General features: G+C 35.0%; 1 protein-coding gene across 3 annotated transcripts in view; it reads left to right on the top strand.

Moving 5' to 3' along the window:
• GRM8 (glutamate metabotropic receptor 8) overlaps window positions 1–17,758 on the top strand; it is a 330,760-nt gene that overhangs the window by 242,658 nt on the left and 70,344 nt on the right. The gene's annotated exons all lie outside the window — the stretch shown is intronic.

Here is a 17,758-nt window from a genome sequence, read left to right as displayed (position 1 = left end):
TATCTTTAGCTAAAAGAGAAGAATGGAGTGAATCCTATGACATTACATCTCAAGCTCAGTAAATCATTTCAATAGCTGTATTCCTGCTAGGAAATAGGCTTCCATTGCTATAAGTTAAAAGTGAATTAACTCAACTAGATTAATTCAGTTATGAGCAGATTAAGAATGGCTTCGGCATCCATTTGTTCCTTTCCATTCATCAGCAGTTGATTTAAGTCCACAGGAAGTTTGCTGTGTATAAGATAAATTCATTACCATTTTACTCATTTGTTCTTCAATTTCTTTTTTTTTATTTTATTTTTTTTTAAGACAAACAAAGACAAATCAAAGTTTAAGCTTGGAAGTTACTTCCATGTAGCAAAAATGTGAGCACAATGAACTGTCTTCCTGCATCTTGCCTTGAGATACCAGAGGGTAACTTTGGGTCTTTCCTTCTTTAAATAAGTTAGACAAACCAAATCCCTCCTTTCAGTGGGCTTATCTTTTGTCACCTGAATATTCTCTGAAAATGGTATTTCAGACTCCAAAATATTCAGCCTGAGCTGATAGGTGTAATCCCTTAATGTTACTTTTTCATGGCATACGTTCTGTACCTTGCAGAATGGCCAGAGAGATGACAGAAATGTGGGAAGCTGGTGATTAACTAACTTCCTTGAGTAGAAGTCTAGGGGTGTTAAAAACTTCGCAGTTTTCATGGTAAAATTTAAGGGCCACCTGTTTTAATATAAGACATAAAAGAAAGCAAACTACCTTACCATGTTCAGCAAGAACAAAGGAAAGTATATGATAGTATCTCTCCTGCTACTTTCTCCTGCCTGATTTATAGGTACTTTCTAGGGAAAAATTTATTTTCAATAATATATTAAAGCACCACAGTTAAATGCCTTGTACTTCTGAAATTTGAATATTTACCATGTGAACAGAAAAGTAAGTAGGGGATAAGCATGAGTAAGAAAACCCCAAAATAATGGATATTTCTTTTGGGGTACTAACAGGAGGACAGCTTAAAATGAATTTTTTAGCTAAGGTTTTGTGTGTTAATGATTTGTCAGGTTAGCGTCTGACCTGTACTTTGAATTATGTGAACAACAGTCTTGTACAGCAGATTACACTTTGTTCTAAATGTAAAATTTATTTATGGCCAGGATATTTGACTGTGTCTAAAATATAGTCATGATTAATAAAAAGAAAATTAGCTTGTGTTGACTTCAAGATTATTGAAAGCCCTCTATGTTACTAAAATGATTCATATGATGAATATGAATGGTGGATACAGGTGAGAAACTTGGGACTTAAAAAAATTCTCTAATTTAAAATGTCGAGTTTTAGGTTTTATAAATAAAATAAAATCATGACACTTCTCATCCTGAGCTGCCTGATATTGAGCAAGAGTCTTTCATGAACTTTCATGAACTGCATCTTCTATCTGTCCAATATGTAGGAGAATAACTTTGATATATTAGCTAAACTTTAAACAGTTTTGGATAATATTACGTACGCGAGAGAATGATTAAATAACGCTCCTCAATTTTCAATTTTAAATTTTAACTTAGTTCCTGAAATTACTTGTTTAAAATTATAAATTCTGCATATTTTTATGTGGTAGCAAAACAGCAACTTTCCTATTCTGTAATGAAAGAAAAAAAAATTGAAAAAAATTTCAGGACTTAACTACACTGAACTAAGAATTTTGATACTGTAGATGCGTAAACAACCAGATGTTAGGCTAAAATATAAGATGAAAGAGAAAATAAAATACTGAAAGTGTTTAAAAGACTCAGAGAATAAGCTTATCGGTAATATTCTTTACTGCAGCCTTCTTTCTTCCCTTCCATTCAAAGATGTTTGGCTTTAGTCTCATGATTTGTCATTTACAACATAAATTTTTGCACAGAAGGCATTAAGGGTGGAAAAAATGTTGTACAATTCTGTTCTTATTTCTACAACTTTCCATTTAAGAATGGAGACAATTTGTTTGTCTGAGATAAAAGTAAATGTGAATCCAAAATGATTACAAAAATTCAGACATACCCAGTACAAACTGAAGTATTTGTCTTTAAGCATTTTTTCCAGCAGTTAATATTACCCTAAGTGTATTATGAATTTTTCTACCCTTCTGCTTGTCCTTCCTTTTATAGCTACTTCAAACTTCACTGTAAAACAGGCAATGTTCCTTTACTTCTTTTTTAGTCTGTGGAAATATTTTTAATTTACCTTCCCTTAAAAACACAAAAAAATGCTCATCAAAAATCATGGTTTTCATTTTTAAATAGCAGACATGACTGTTCCTAGAAAAGAAATGCTGTTAATAAAATGAAGAATCCTTTTATGTGCATAAATTTCTTCTTCTGATAAAAAATTTGATACAGAGAGCTAGATGCAAAAAAATAGCTGTATCTGACTTTTCTGTTTCAGTGAACTTGGCACTGTCCGCAGATTGGAGTTGACTACAAAAATCAGGTTTTCTATTGTGCCATAGAGTCTACACTGCCAAGTGAGAAACAGCTCCTTATTAGAAACTGATTTATCCCAATTTCTGTATTCAGACAAACTTCTGATGGAAGATAATGGCTTTATCCGTTTCATTTATGCATTATAACAATTTTGGGGAAAATACAACTATTCCAAAATCTACTGCATACGTTATATCATAGTAAATTTTTTGATAGTTTATCTAGTCCTTGTGTTACTGTTTACAATGCATTTGGTTCAGCTGGCTATGGTCTAAAGACATCATCTGTCAAAATATGTACAGGTCACTGAACAGGGATGTTAGTCAGCATGGCATAGACTGCATCTAAAAATGGGTCATTTCCACGTATATATCTACATGGGTTCCCTTTCCTCTTCTCTGCATCGAACCTAATGTGCATTCTAGTCTCAGTATAAAGCTCTTTGTCTTTTAAAGCTCCAGGCAAGCATGTTTGTTCTTTTCCCTGCTATTGACATTAGTAGAAAAAAAAATCATTAGCTTATTTAGCAAGCCCTGGAAAGCACAGTCTAAAGAGTGTCACTGTGTCCCTTACAATAATAAAGTACACAGCATGTCTTTGAAACTGTGCTCAATAACCAAGAGGATGTCTTTGTACCGCTATGCCAGCAGCATCCCTTTGTAAAGAGGAAATATGCAGTAAATTTTAACAAACTATCATTTTGAATTTTGAAGCCTATCTAGCCAGGATTTACTTTATTGGCCTTTCTGTGAATATTACACAGATTTTTATGTGCCTATTTCTGCAATTTAGTATTAAATATGTAACACTAAAAGGTAATATCTGGGAAAGGGGCTTTTTTTATTTGTGTTTGAAAAATTATATTGAAAATTATAAAGGTTTTTTTATTTGCTTATTTTGATTATATATTTTCTGCGTTTGATAATTCACTGCATATAAACCAAACACTAAAACACCATGAAGACCAGACCCTTGGATTTCTCAATTAAGAATAAAATTATGAATTTATCATAGAATCATAGAATGATCTGTGCTGGAAAGGACCTTAAAGATCAACTGGTTTCAATCCCCCTGCCATGGGTAGGGACATCTTCCACTACAACAGTTTGCTCAGAGCCCCATCCAAGCTGGCCTTGAACACTTCCAGGGATGGGGCAACCACAGCTTCTCTGGACAAGCTGTTTCAGTGCCTCACCAGCATCACAGCGAAGAGTTTCTTCCTAATGACTAAACCTATCTGTTTTCAGTTTAAAGCCATTCCCCGTTGTTCTGTCACTACACACCCTCATAAAAAGGCTCTTTTCCAGCTCTCTTGAAGGCTCCTTTAGGTACTTGAAGGCTCCAACTAGGCCTCCCTGGAGCCTTCTCTTCTCCAGACTGAACAACTGCCTCAGACTGTCTTCATAGGAGAGGTGCTCCATCCCTCTGATCATCCCCATTGCGCTCCTCTAGACTCACTCCAACAGGTCCATGTCCTTTTTATATTGTATTAAGGTGAAAAAGGATTTGTTTGAGTCACTTCTGTTATACTGCACAATACGAGGAGAGTTAAAATTCCTTCGTTTCTTTTTACTTCTTGCAGAGATATGATACGTGACATACTCAATATGAAGTGGGTTGATGTAATAGGTTATAACAAACAGCTTCCAAAGTTCAATTATGCATTCCTTGGGTGCAATTAGGAGGCCAGATAAATGGAGTTTCATGCCTCTGAAGACCAATGTGCACTAATTTCTGATAAAATTTTACACAAATTGCCTAATTTGCAAAAATTAGTAAAAATTGGTACAAAAAAGTGCTAAAATTGGTAATAAGTAAATTGCTGAAGGTTTAGATGATGTATGTAGTTCAAAAAAGCTTATGAAGTTTATTCTGCTTACTCCAAGGTTAGCTCAACCTTTTGCATAGTGCCAGAAATCTCAAGCATGTAAGGACATGGTTTGTTTGCTTTTTTTCTGAGGTTTTTAACAATTCTACTCTATTGTGAACAAAACCTTACAACGAAGTATCTTACTGTTGTAGAATGGAACAGTTAGCACTCTTTGTGTTTTTTTGTTTGGTTGGGTGTTTTTCTTTTGTTTTGTTTTTGGTTTTGTGTTTGTTTTTTTTTAATGCAGTACATCCAGTTTTAACTCAGTTTCTTTTTCTTTAAATACATAGTTTTATATTAGTTGAAGTTGTCTTAATAAAACACTTTTTTGTTTTTAATTCAAAAGCTTCTTAGAATTTTACTGAAAAAAAAATTGAAAATTTTCAGTGAAAAGCCACACTTCATTGAAAAAGATTTTTCGTTGATGGTTATTTAAATAAAAATAAATCTATGTTTAAATCTATTTCTAAATTCTGATATGAAGAGTCATTTGATAGGTATTTCTTTATCTTTAAAAATATTTACTACAGGATTTTTTTTAAGAAATACAAGAAATATTAAAAAATATGAATTTAGTAATAACATGTCCTAAGTTCAAATTTGGTTACATTATTTCTATTGTGCTATTAGACTCAAAGAGCTTTAAAGTTAAAATACATTGCTAAAGATTATTTTCTCACCATGATATAAAGTAATTTTAAAAAAGATCATTTGATTTTGTACCTTAACATGTACATTACACGACAATTTACAGACAAAGAGTGAAATTTGTTCAGCAGAAGCAAATTGCAAAAATACCTTACTTATGTTTTTGACCCAGAAGAAATACTCTATATGAGCACTGGGGGAATATTTAAATAAGCAGAATGTGATTAATTTTATAGGACTTGGGAGTCTAATACCTGCAGCATATCACAGGTGAGATGTGTTGCTGCAGATGTTAAACACTGTGTTTTCATATATTACCATGCATCACTGACTAGATTTAGGTCTCTGTATTAGGAAATGATCATTATAGACCTAGATGGATACTGTGATGCTCTCTTTGTGGTGTTTTGAATCATTGCCCCGCTCTTCTAAATGTTCTTCATTACTTTGCATTCTCAATCCTAGAGCAGATGGTGTACAGGTGGATTTTAGCTTCCATGAATAGCTTGACTGAAGCAAAATAGGCTCTTCTTTTATAGAGCTTATTGAAGCTGTAGGGAGCCTGTATAAAAAGTCTGAAGCCTTTTTAATATGTTGGATTATATCTGTTAAGAAAATCTCAATGACTAGGTATTTGTAAGTTACTTTTTGCAAAATCGGAGGGGTGTTTGGTTTTTGGTTTATTTGTTTGTTTGTTTTTTTGGTTGGTAGGTTGGTTTGGGTTGTTTATTTTTAACTTTGCTTTAGTATTTTAACATCTGGACACAGGTTACAAATATGATACTGTGAGTCAGCTGCTTTCTGGACAGATTTTTGGGTCATGAATGATCTATCACAAATTATTATCTTTGCTTTGCTCAGTGAAACACCATTTTTTTCATTTAAATGAATCCATCAGATTGTCAGCTGGTGGAAATCGGTTTAGATGGATGGATTTCTGGAGAATGTTTCTCAAGAAAGCAACTCATGATTTTGGTGATTACCTGTATTTATTCAAGAACACTTTATGAAGCTGAACTCTCCTCCATTACTTGATTTTGTTCTGATAGAGAGCCATCCTAAAGAAAAAAGTGACAAGATATTAAAGCAGAGCAAGAAAGGAATGCAATGATCAGAACAGGATTTTATATTCAAACAAAAATGCCACAGTGAGAAAGAGAGTGGAAAAGAACAATAGAAGGCAAAATGTGAAATGTTATCTGACAGGTATGAGAGACAATCTTGCATAATCATCAGGTGAGACCACTCTGTCTGAACCTTGGTGCATGAATGCATATATTCTGACTGCAAGAGAGGTGAAAATTCTCAGTTTGGCACCTGGACACCTGGAGAATTCACACTGATTGTAAGAAAAACCTCTAAACCCTGCAGAACTGCGTATGATGCCTTCAGATATCAGAATGCAGATGAGAATGCAGTGCTGGGACATGGGGCTGGCTGAACCTGACCCAACATGGTACTAATGAAGCTGTGCTGGTTGTGGACATTGTGCTGCTAAGGTACAATGCGCTATAATACAGGGGTGTTTTGGCTCCTCTGAAGCAGCTCAGGGATACCTTCCTGCAGTCTTTCCTGCCTAGATGTGTTGGAATAATCTGCTACAAATATGACCTAAGACTCCTTGGACTGTAGAAACAGCAAAAAGACCTGATGACTTTCTAGAAAAAAGGATTTTTTGTGTATTACTTTTTTTATTTAACTTACTAAGATTGCAACTACATACTTCATATGTCAACTTGTCCTTAAAAGAAAGGACTTCAGATAACTGCAGATAGAATAGTTTAAGAATCTGAAAAAGCTTTGTAATATTTTCATGAATAAAAAATCGTGGTTTGGTTTTTCTTATTTTATTGGAATTTTGATGGGTGATAAAGCCATTGTTCCAAGGGTCTGTGATATGGGCATGGAAAGCAGCAATATTTCCGTGGACTGCATTGATGGAGTTTTTACTGTAAGAGAAAGCAGCTGAAATCTGACAGGCTGTGGTAATAACACAGTGTTGTTTCTCTGGGATAGAATCCTTCCTTGAAGCAGTTTTTGTAACTCTTTGGCAGTTTCTTTAAGATCAGCATCCAGAGTCTTGTCTTTGTAAGGATTTGGGAGGGAACTAGTTGGTAAATCATCTTTTTATGAAATCATTCAATGGGATTAAAAATTTCAAATACTGGTCATGTATAGTGTTAGCTGCAGTTCACACAATGAGATCATTAAATCCTAAATCTTTATCACTTTGGACTTAACATTACCTATAGATACATAGATGTAACTGTGACTAACGCTTGTGCAAGTTGTAATAATTAGCACAGGCTGTGTCCCATTGTGCTTGCTCGGGTCATAGTAAGAAGAAATGCCCATTATCATCCTTTGCTTTTATTATCTTTTAAATAACACTAAAATTTGGACCAAAAAAAAAATTACTTTTTTTTTTTTTTAAAATGATTTGTTCTACTCTAAAGGCTGCAGGGGCAAATATTGATTTTTACTCTTACAGGGTACAGAAATCCAACTTTCTTACAGGAACGTTGCTAAAGGAAATGAGAATCTATACAAGACCTTTTCCATTTTATGTCTGCCAGGTATCTTGCACATACCTACTGCAATAACAAATGAGAACATTTCCTCCAACCACCTGCAAGAATGATTAATTTATTTTAAGCATGTAGAGCTAAAATTGGGAAATTAGGGGCTTTATGTGGTTTTTGAAATACTTAATAGTAGTAGTTAAATCTTCATATTGCATCATAGTTATCAGTGAAAACACTAGATTTACTGACATTTAAAAAATTGAACTTGTGCATGATGATAAGTAAGCACACAATGCTGTTTTCTGTGGCTATTATTAGAGACTTCACAAGGCTTCAGACAGCTGGGAAGACTGTTTACATTAAATACCTGAGGTAAACTATGGCTATATGAGTTACAATAACTGCACTGAATCTAGGTACTAAACTTTAAAGTATGAGTTATTTTTAAATGCCATGATCTTAGATTATGGACACCTGGGCATAACCAGATGAATTTGGCAACCCAAATAACATTTTCTTCAAATCAGTCCTAAAAGCTTATTTTTGGATATTCTGAATAGTAGCACCAGGAGCAAGATGCTCTTTTTTGTTTGTTTGTGTGTGTGTGTGTTTGTTTTCTTTTTTTCCCTTCTGTTGGTGTGTGAGTCTCTTTTTCAACCAAGTATGCTGGGTTCAACCCTCTTGTCAGGCACACATTTTGCCAGCTCAAAGTATGTGACTTCATCTCTTGACAATTCAACAGGTCCCTGCACTCCATGAGCTTTTGATAGGACTATTGACATTTAAATCAGATAAAACAACCCATTTGTGACAAGCAGGACAGTATCATTACTATTAATACTGTTGAGTACAATTTGAGAGAAGAAGGGTGTCTATTTTGTTTTCAAATAATATCTCTTTTAGGACATTAAACCAAACCAGCATATTAAATCTTGAAAGCCTTGATAACTGTGGCAAGAGAAAGAAAAGATTAATGTATGTTTTTATGTGACTCTCACTGTACAGTGATAAACTAGAAAGATTTATTTTAGAAATTTTGAGCCAAACACATCTATAAAATATCTCTCTTGCATTTTTGATTTTTTTAGAACTTGTGTGTTTTTTCCACAATGCAAATTAGCTGCAAACCCAATTTAAGTAACTAGTATATGCCTTTCAATCATTATATACTTTAGTTATATGGGGAAGATAATGCCAAGATTTGAGGGATGTCTGATGTTATAATTTTTCATTGTATCACTTACTATTACTAAGTGTTCCAATACCATGAGTTCAGATGTCTTGAATAAGGCCCCCAAAGAAGCCTTAAAATTCTAAAATTAAATATATTCTTGGAGCATTTCTTTTGCACCATCTGCTTTTTTGACTAGAAGTTTGACTGCATATGAAAGCTTTTCTCCATGGCCCTGAGAATTCAGAACTTTTTTAAGGAAGCTAAAGAGATTCTTTCACATTACATGAACCTAGTATCTGGGCTCCAAAATGAAGTTTTTTGAGATTAGCCTTAAAATTTCAGTAATACTAAAAATGTTAGTGGTTAGTATTTCTACTTTTTGGAATGTGAATTTCTCATAGCAGTAGACAAGATTTAAACATACAACCTGACTCTTTACTGCATTAACAATATGGCCTGTGTTCACTAACATTAATACAGAACTGTACCTGTAAAAATGTGTTAATGAGATGCACTCATCACCAGTCTCCTTGGATGGAGAGATTAGCTGTTCAGAAAATATGTTGTTCTTCTCAGAAAGATTTGTTTTTCTTCGATAAAAGTAAATTACTGCTCCAGTAATTACTGACAGCTTCTAACATGATCCATGTAAACAGGTGAATAAACTTGTATCCTAGGCAAGAGTCAGGGAAAAAAATTCAGTTATACTCCTTCACAACAACCATAAAGATATAAAACTAGTATAAACATTGGTATATAAGTTTCTGAAAAATTTATACTGAAAGATTCCATGGACTGACCTCCTGAAAGTATGATCTCTAAAGTAGGGTCTTTAAAAGTGGGAAGAATGGGAGTATATAGGCTACAGATGTCTTAAATTACTTCCAAATTTAAGTAAGTTACTCAGTAAGACTGTGACCTGTAAACTGCTTGTAAAACACTGTAGACTAAAATTACTTCTTAAATGTTTTATAACATTAATTTAGTTTTATGTGTTTGGAGACCAATAGCTCTACAATTATCTTAAAATAACCATAGCAACAGAGTAAATTTTCACTGGACACCAGTTGCTTGCTAATGGTTGTCGTAATTACAAAGAAACAAGCTAATAAAAACCTATAAATTACTTATCCTTTGACTCCAATATATTAATTATTGCTATGCAGGACTGAAGGACTCAGGAATTTCAAATATTTTTTTCCTTGCTTTAGCACATCAGACTTCTTGGTAAGCACTTTGTAGTCTTGCCCCTCTTTCTGGCACAAGGTAGTACTCTAATGAATAACATAGTACTTATTGTGAATTCTATTAGACGGTTTTGCATTCTAGAAACATTAGAGAATAAAACATGACAAGGTCATGAGCCTGAAATAACCTTACCTTGGATACTTTGGAAAAGCTGAGATTCAGACAGTGATGTTTCTGCTCGATGCCTCTCTCCAAATTTTTTATGGTAATTGAAGCATGACCTGAAACTCTGTATGTATGTGTGCATGGCAGTGTGAGTTAGTTCATTTTCAACGTAGACTGTACAAAAGAAATCTAGCTACAAAATGTGTTATGGATATTTAACAGTTCCACTTTGGAGCTTAGTCCTCTCTAAATATCAGAGTGTAAGCCTCAGCTGAAGTACTGGAAGGAAGGCTGGTTTTGATCCCTTCTGACTGATAGAAATAAATATTAGGAAATGCCCTGATATACTTTTAACCTGCTTAATTCTTTTAACTATCAAACAGCTTATTGCACTCAGGGAAAAACAACAAATAGCTTAATGTCAAATAGGACCTTGTTCAGTAAGATGAACTAGCCTCATGGGTAACTGAGAATACATCGGTCATAATAAACTGCATATGAAGGAAAATACTATGTGGAGCTTAGTATCTTCTTACAGAGAAAAAATGGCATTTATGTTTCAGGTGTCTGTTAACTAAATGTTAATGGACTAATGTCTGTTACATAATGACAATCCCAATGAGACAGCGTTAAGGACGCAGATGTGTCTTGTTTGAGAAATCTTAAATTATGTATGTGCTTTCAGAACACTCTCATAGCTAATTGCTTTCGGCTGTGGGTTTGTACGTTGAGTGTTGGGGTTTTGGTGTTTTTTTTTTGTAAACTAACTACACTTTGTATAAGCTTTAGACAGGATATTGTTTAATTCCTTCATTCTCTCTGCAATCCATTATTTCAACTAGGATTATGGAACAATGGTTTTGTTTGTTTGTTTTCTGTTCATTTTTATTCTAGCAATATATCATTTCTGGAAAAATAATGAAAGCTCAGACAAGAAATACCACAGTCATTACATATCAGTATTAGTATGATGGATCATGTTTTGCTATCTGAGAACTGTGACCATGGTCTAGGATTTCCAAGAGAAGAGCCTGGAGACAGAGGAGTAGAATCACAAATAAAAGCTCCACTGGAGTTGGGACAGCAATCCTCATACTGGGGATGACACCTATTAGCAGGACCATTTACCCCCTTTCCCATTTTGATTCCATTTTAACAATTACTCTGAAGATGGTTGTTACCTTACTCACTAGAATGCTGCCTTGCTCCCCAGGCCGTTATCATCTGAGCCGAAGCACTTTTAATGGCCTTCCATTGGCCTCAGGAATCTATTAGTACAGAAGAGTTGCTTGAGAAGCTGAACAAACTCTCAAAAACTTCTGTCCAACAGCACCTGGAAATATAGATGGTTCTTCAGATACACCCTTTTTCTGCAGACATCCCTTGCAGTTTAACTCCATCAGAGTCTGTATTGATTCCTGTAGTACTGTGTGGACATCTGATTGTCTTCCTTGTATGAGCCCGACCACCTCTTGGGCAGGGCTTTCACTGAGTTTCACATCTTTCTCTCACATGGTTCAGTACCAGTATTGTTCTGCAGTAGAAAGGAAAGAAATCTTTCATTCTGAGACTGTACAGACACTTGTGAGTTACTAATATTCACTAAAGTTGTTTCTTTATCTGAAGTACTTTTGACTTCTCAAGTTCACAGAGGTGTGTATGTGTTTGCTTGGCATGTTTTCATCCTGGATTGAAGTAAATGCTCAGACTGGGGTCCGAAGCGGAACAGTTGTAACCCATCACTACCTTGAAATTAGAAAAAGCTGATGAGAAAAGTCTGGTATCATCTGCTATCATCTGAAAGACACTCTACCAATTGTCAGCTTGATAGGCTCTTACCTGAAATGTGACAACAAAATGTTACAGAAGTCAACTGTGCTGAAATAAGCACATCTTTCTGGGACTAACAAAATGAAATTCCCCCCCCCCCCCCCAAAAAAAAAGAAGATAGGGGAAGCACCACAACACCCTTCCCACCTTCCCAAATTGTGCCCTGAAGCAGGAAAAATAGAAAAAAAAGAATAACTATGGTCCTCAGTATCTCATGAGGCATTGGAGACTGGCTACTGCTGATGACAGATGCAGGCAGGGTTCACCCAACCTCTTCACGCCATATAGTTCTCAAATATGTCTTGATGTGTCCATATATACCCTCAGATAAACTGATGGCCATGTTTATGGTCAGAATGGAATTGTTCTCTGCTTCTTAAACATATTAGTTATAGTTTTAGATAACTAAAAGCTGCAGAAGATCTTGGATACCCCCAATCCCTCCTGATCTCTTCGAATGGCACTATATAGCTATAGCTTCTTGGAAGAGGTTTTTTGCCTGAAGAATCATGAGAATAGGAATAAATGATATGAAGACTCTTAATCTATGTGTGTATTGTGTGATTGTGTTTCTGGGGTCTTCAGGTGACCATGATTCAATAGAGAAATCTGTGTCTACTTAAAGTGTATTCAATTTGGCAATACTAAAACAAATTACTTGCAGTTATTTTCATGGAAAAGAAAAGATTCTTTGCACTTTCACTCCCACTTACTTCCCAGCATATGTGTAAGCTTTTTTTTTTTTTTAATCATAGAAATCATAACCAAGAACATTTGATACTATCCAGTCAATACTAATACCATACAAACAAAATTTTATGCATGTATTCACATACTTTTATAGTTGTTACCCCCAAAACATAACTACCTTCTTATAGTCTTATACTCTTATACAGCTTGTACTTCCAGTATAAGCTGTTAGATGGTACTAGATAATGTCATATCACCTTGCTACTATTTTAGGATGTTTCTAGAGTAGTATTTATCTTTTGGTTGAATTTTATACCATGTGTTGATTTTTAGGGTATTGAGTTATCTGTCCCCATCGTATACAATGTCCATTCCCTGAGCCTGTTAGCTTTTTTTGACTTACTGTGTTCTTCAGCTGCAGAACTGGATCAGTCTTCTCTGGAATGCAATGTATGCCATAGATTTTAGGATGAAACCTGTCTCTACAGATTTTCTGAGTACAGAATAAAAAGAGTCTGGATTCTTTCAAATATGATAGTGGTATTGAGCTTTTATGGCTACGTGTAGGGAACAGCAAAGGTTTTTTCACACTCTCTGTCTCCTCTCTATTCCTCAAAACCCTCTCCCTACTACTATGTCACACGTGGACAGAACTGCCCATTTTCCAGAGGTGAAAGGAACAAAGATAAGATGGCAAGGGAGGGGCAAAGGGGCTCATTTTCTGTCCCTTAAGAATTTCTTCCCCATCAGAACCTCGTTCGTCACATTCTTTTCCTGGGACTGATGGAGGTTTCTGACAAGGTTTTGGTTCTAATGTAGCTGTGGCACCTATGTGTGAAATAGCTCATCTACATCTCCTACCCTTCCTGTTTTTAGCAGTGGAGTAGGGAAAGTCATTCCCAATGCCCCACCTCTAGGAGGAGAGGTGAAGGTAGAAGCATAACCCTACTGGGAAGAGAAGAACAGGGATGAGCCCACACTGAGAGATATAAAACTATGTTCCCAATACCAAGTCACCATAGCAGGACTGGTGTCTACCAATTTTAAAGGAGTTGTATTGCAGGTATACGTATTGTCTGATAGTAGACTCAAGGTGCTGTAGGGAGAGGAGCTAGAGTTCTGTTCTTTTATATTCTGGGGCAAGTATTATTTGTTAGAGGATAAGAAGAAAAAGAATCACCACTGTAGTACATTTACTGAGAAGGGCCAATAGAAGATGCTGGGAGAGAGAATGTAGAGAATGAGGAAAATTTAAATGAATTTTTCTCCTATATATTCTTGCTGAAGGACTGTATGAATCAGAGTTTGGATCTAGATCACTGTTTTTAATATCCAGTGAGTCTCATATCTGAATTTTATTCATTTTATGGTAAGTTTTATGAGACATTGTGTCTCTGTGCTTGCTGTGGCAAGAAGTTCTAATACATTCTGTAAGGAAAAAAGCACTACTTGTTATTTATTATTTTAAATACCACTTACTCATGGTACCTGCCCTAACTGATGTTCCCATACAAAGGTGGAACAAACTGTTCCTTTCACAGAAATGCACAATTTTAATTATTCACTGTGCTGAAGATCAAGACATCAAATAAATTATACCCTTCTCCACAGAATCACAGATAAAGTTCTTGTCCAGCACCTTCAATAATATAAAGTTGTACTGCCTGACCTGGAATCAATTTATATCAGGTTTCTTTAATACCAAATTTTTTACTTTCTTTATAAGCCTTGTAGGGAGTACCACCATAATTTACATTACATATGCCCCAAATCTGTATATAATTCATTTCTTGTAGCACTTAGTTTCTCTTTCATTCTGTTTCATTCATACATGAACAGCTAGAATCTGCCCTGTGGTAAGATAAATTGCCTAAATGTGGGCATGGAATGCCATTTAAGATACTCCAGGGCATCCATCTGGCCTCCAGCTGCTGCCTTCAAAAGGCGCAGATTCTCTGTCATATGCATATTCTGCATATCTGCGTGGATGTCTCCAGGATCTTATGATATTTAAAATGTCAGTAAGGGCCTGTGTTTACAGCAACTGGATGAAATCCTGTTTTATGGTCCTAATTTTGAACTGAGACCTGTCGGGTAAGCGTGAAGAACAGTCTTTTCAGAGTTTGAATAGGTGTAAGACAATCATTGTTTATTATTTTACTAACCACGTTGCTCATTGTTTGAAAATGTGTGCTGTGTGGAGATTGAGAAGATAACAGCTTCATTTATCACAAACCTTACATAGCATGATACAGTGTGTATTCTTCTTCTGTCTGACAGCCTGACAATGACAAATTAACTTTTCTTAGTTCTGATTAGTTGTTTATAGTTTTCCGTGTTTTTTTTTTCAAACACTAAATGTTATAACAGCTTGTATTTACTCTTCCCATTTATTCCATTTCAACCTTCTACTTAATTTGTCTCATTGAAATATTTATCAGTGATAAATTTCTTGTTTAATTTTACAAATATATTCTTCTTCTCTGGGAACTCTTGGTACTGAAAGTTTAAATTCGTTATTTTCCCTCTTTCTACTTCCTGAGAACAATTATTTCATGTACAGCTCCATAGTACTTTTTCCTTTTAACAACTAATTAAAATGAAATTATCATTAAAAAAAATCTGAACCCCTAATTCTAGTATTTGAAAATAATTGTATGAAATAATGAAATAATATAAATCTGAGGAGTCTTTTAGTAAAGCCAAATTCCAGCAGATGGTGTGTTCTGAAGTTTTTGATACACAATATTAACTGTATTATAGTGTACAATAAACTACTTGACTTCCATTCACCTAAAAATACCCTTGAATCCATGCTTATTTCATTAGATTCGTAACAGATAAAAGTAGCCTATGTGGGGCAGCTCAAAGGATGAAGAATCAGCTAAAGTAATTTTAATTTCAGTTATAAAAAAAGAAATTAATATCCATCCAAATCTGATGAAATAAAAGATTTTTATCAAACTTCATACTTAAATCAGCTCCACTAGAGTTGGAATATTCTGTAAATGGCAGTTGTGAGACTTATCAGCAGAAGCACTTTTCTGCACTTTTCTATGCTTTTTTGTCAAAGCACTGAAGTAGCAGTTCTCCACAATAAATAAATTTTTTAGAGATTTTCATAGAAGAAAAATCCCAGGGTGTTTATTTAATTTAATAGAATATTTTTTAAAATAAGGCTCACCACTGTTCTTAATTTAAGAACCTTTATAGATTAATCATTTTATATGCAGTTGGCCACTACTGCACATGAACTTGTGATTTTGAAGTCAATCCACTTCTTTTCCACTTCCTGAAATGTAAAGAGAATAACTTCACCAGAAGGCATCTGGGCAAGTACATGCCGTAACCTCACAGGGAACTAATTTTGCAGTAGGAGCGAAGATGTTTTAGAATCATGTGAAATATATCTTGACGAAGTAGGCACGTGCAGGATAAGGTAGCTGCCGAGCAGCAATTTAAGAATGAACATCAAGATACATGTTCAAAGATTTCTTCAGAAGAATGTGAATTTTCAAGTCCAATGCACAAAGGACCTGTCATAAAACAGTTCATCGGAAAGGGTACCCCTTGATATCTGTGTAAGGCATTGAAAATTCAAAAGGGTCCATTACATCCTTGATTCCGAATAAAAAACCTCATGCATTTAACATTTTTTTTCTTTGCTAAATAACATGTCTCGTTAGTTTAACCTGCATTTTGAAAGGCCCATAAACAGCTGAGGTCACAGATACATCGCTTCAGAAATGTTTTGCTAATTTTAACAACCAGAGATGCAGAGCTGTTTAATGCTGCTGGCTGTAAACTGGGAAGGAGGAGGGTGAATTTGTTTCAGTACCAGGTTATATCTACAGTAAGTAAATATGTCCTTTACTTAACAAAGAGAGACTTCAGAAACAGATATCAAAATAAGTTATTAACTATGTTTTTGTATTAAAAAACCACAACCCAACCCAAACTAAACCCCAAAAAAGATGACGTTTCTGAAAACAGATCACACTGTTATTGCTGAGCATAATAATGTTTTAAGTTCCCATTGGTCTTAACTGATACAAAGGACATTTCCTATCCATTTGTAAAATTACCAGTTCTTTCCATGAGCTCTTTAAAGGCTACTGAGTGGAAAAATTAATTCCATCATTACTCAAGAGTAATATTTTGAAGGTTGCCTCCATAACTACCATAATTTCATTGCTTGGAAGACTGTAGACCGGCATTTTTCTTGCCCTTCATTCTGTCAAAAGAATTGGGAGCAAAGCATGAAGAACTTTCCAAAATCTTCTGTTGAGTCTCTTCTCTCTTCATAGGGTCTTAAGTCTTTATCACACATAATTTTTTGATACTCTTCTTCCATGAGTGCTCACGTCGAATTTTTGCAGCCAGACTTGTGCTGGCAGAACTGTGAAATTGGCACCACATTTAATACACCACTTGTCACTCTCAAAACACTGTTTATTTCACTGGATATCGGTTTTATATGAAAGCTGCTATACAAAACAAGAGAACAGAGAGAGAGGGACAGACAGACATACAAGAAGTACTTATGCTGAAATTCTGGTGTGTGTAGAATGCTGTTCCCACTTCTACTAGCTAGTTTCTACTTGATATATACCTAGAATTCTGAGCTTTTCCTTTTCTGCATTCTCTGGAAATCACTCACAGTAGACTCAGTACCTCTAGATGCTACATTAGCATGTGTTATACTGTAGCAATTTACTATTAACTGGATAATCCTTTCATGGTTGTTTCCGTGGGGAAATATGAAAACATTGTGGAGTGCATTTTTTGGTGGTTTGGGTTTTTCCCTCGGTAAAGATTTAGTCTCCAGTCACTGAAATAGAACTTTAACATACTTGAGTTTTTCTTTATTGGACCTAAACTATAAATATGATTCACCTATATTTATGAATTTGAGGAATGGGTGAAAATGACATTGTGTAGTTTTTGAAAATCTCTATAGGAGTGCAGATCCTTGATGTCACCTTGAGGGAATTCATCAAAATATGTTCTAATTTAGCTGGCCTGGTTGCCAAGGTAGATATGTTGTTTTCAGTCTTTGAATGTTTCATTGATCGAACTAAGAACAGAGTGCTTTTTTATAACTTTTGACAGCTTCAGTAATGTCCCTTTCTGTCAGGCAGTGTCATGTATAGAGGAGAGAGAAACAAGCATAGTTGCTGTCCTTAATTCATTTTGATAAAACACTTTTGCACAG

Source organism: Manacus vitellinus, unplaced genomic scaffold (assembly GCF_001715985.3).
Source record: "Manacus vitellinus isolate BGI_N305 unplaced genomic scaffold, ASM171598v3 scaffold_13_pilon, whole genome shotgun sequence".
Classification (NCBI taxonomy): domain Eukaryota; kingdom Metazoa; phylum Chordata; class Aves; order Passeriformes; family Pipridae; genus Manacus; species Manacus vitellinus.
This window is presented reverse-complemented; position numbering and strand designations above follow the sequence as displayed.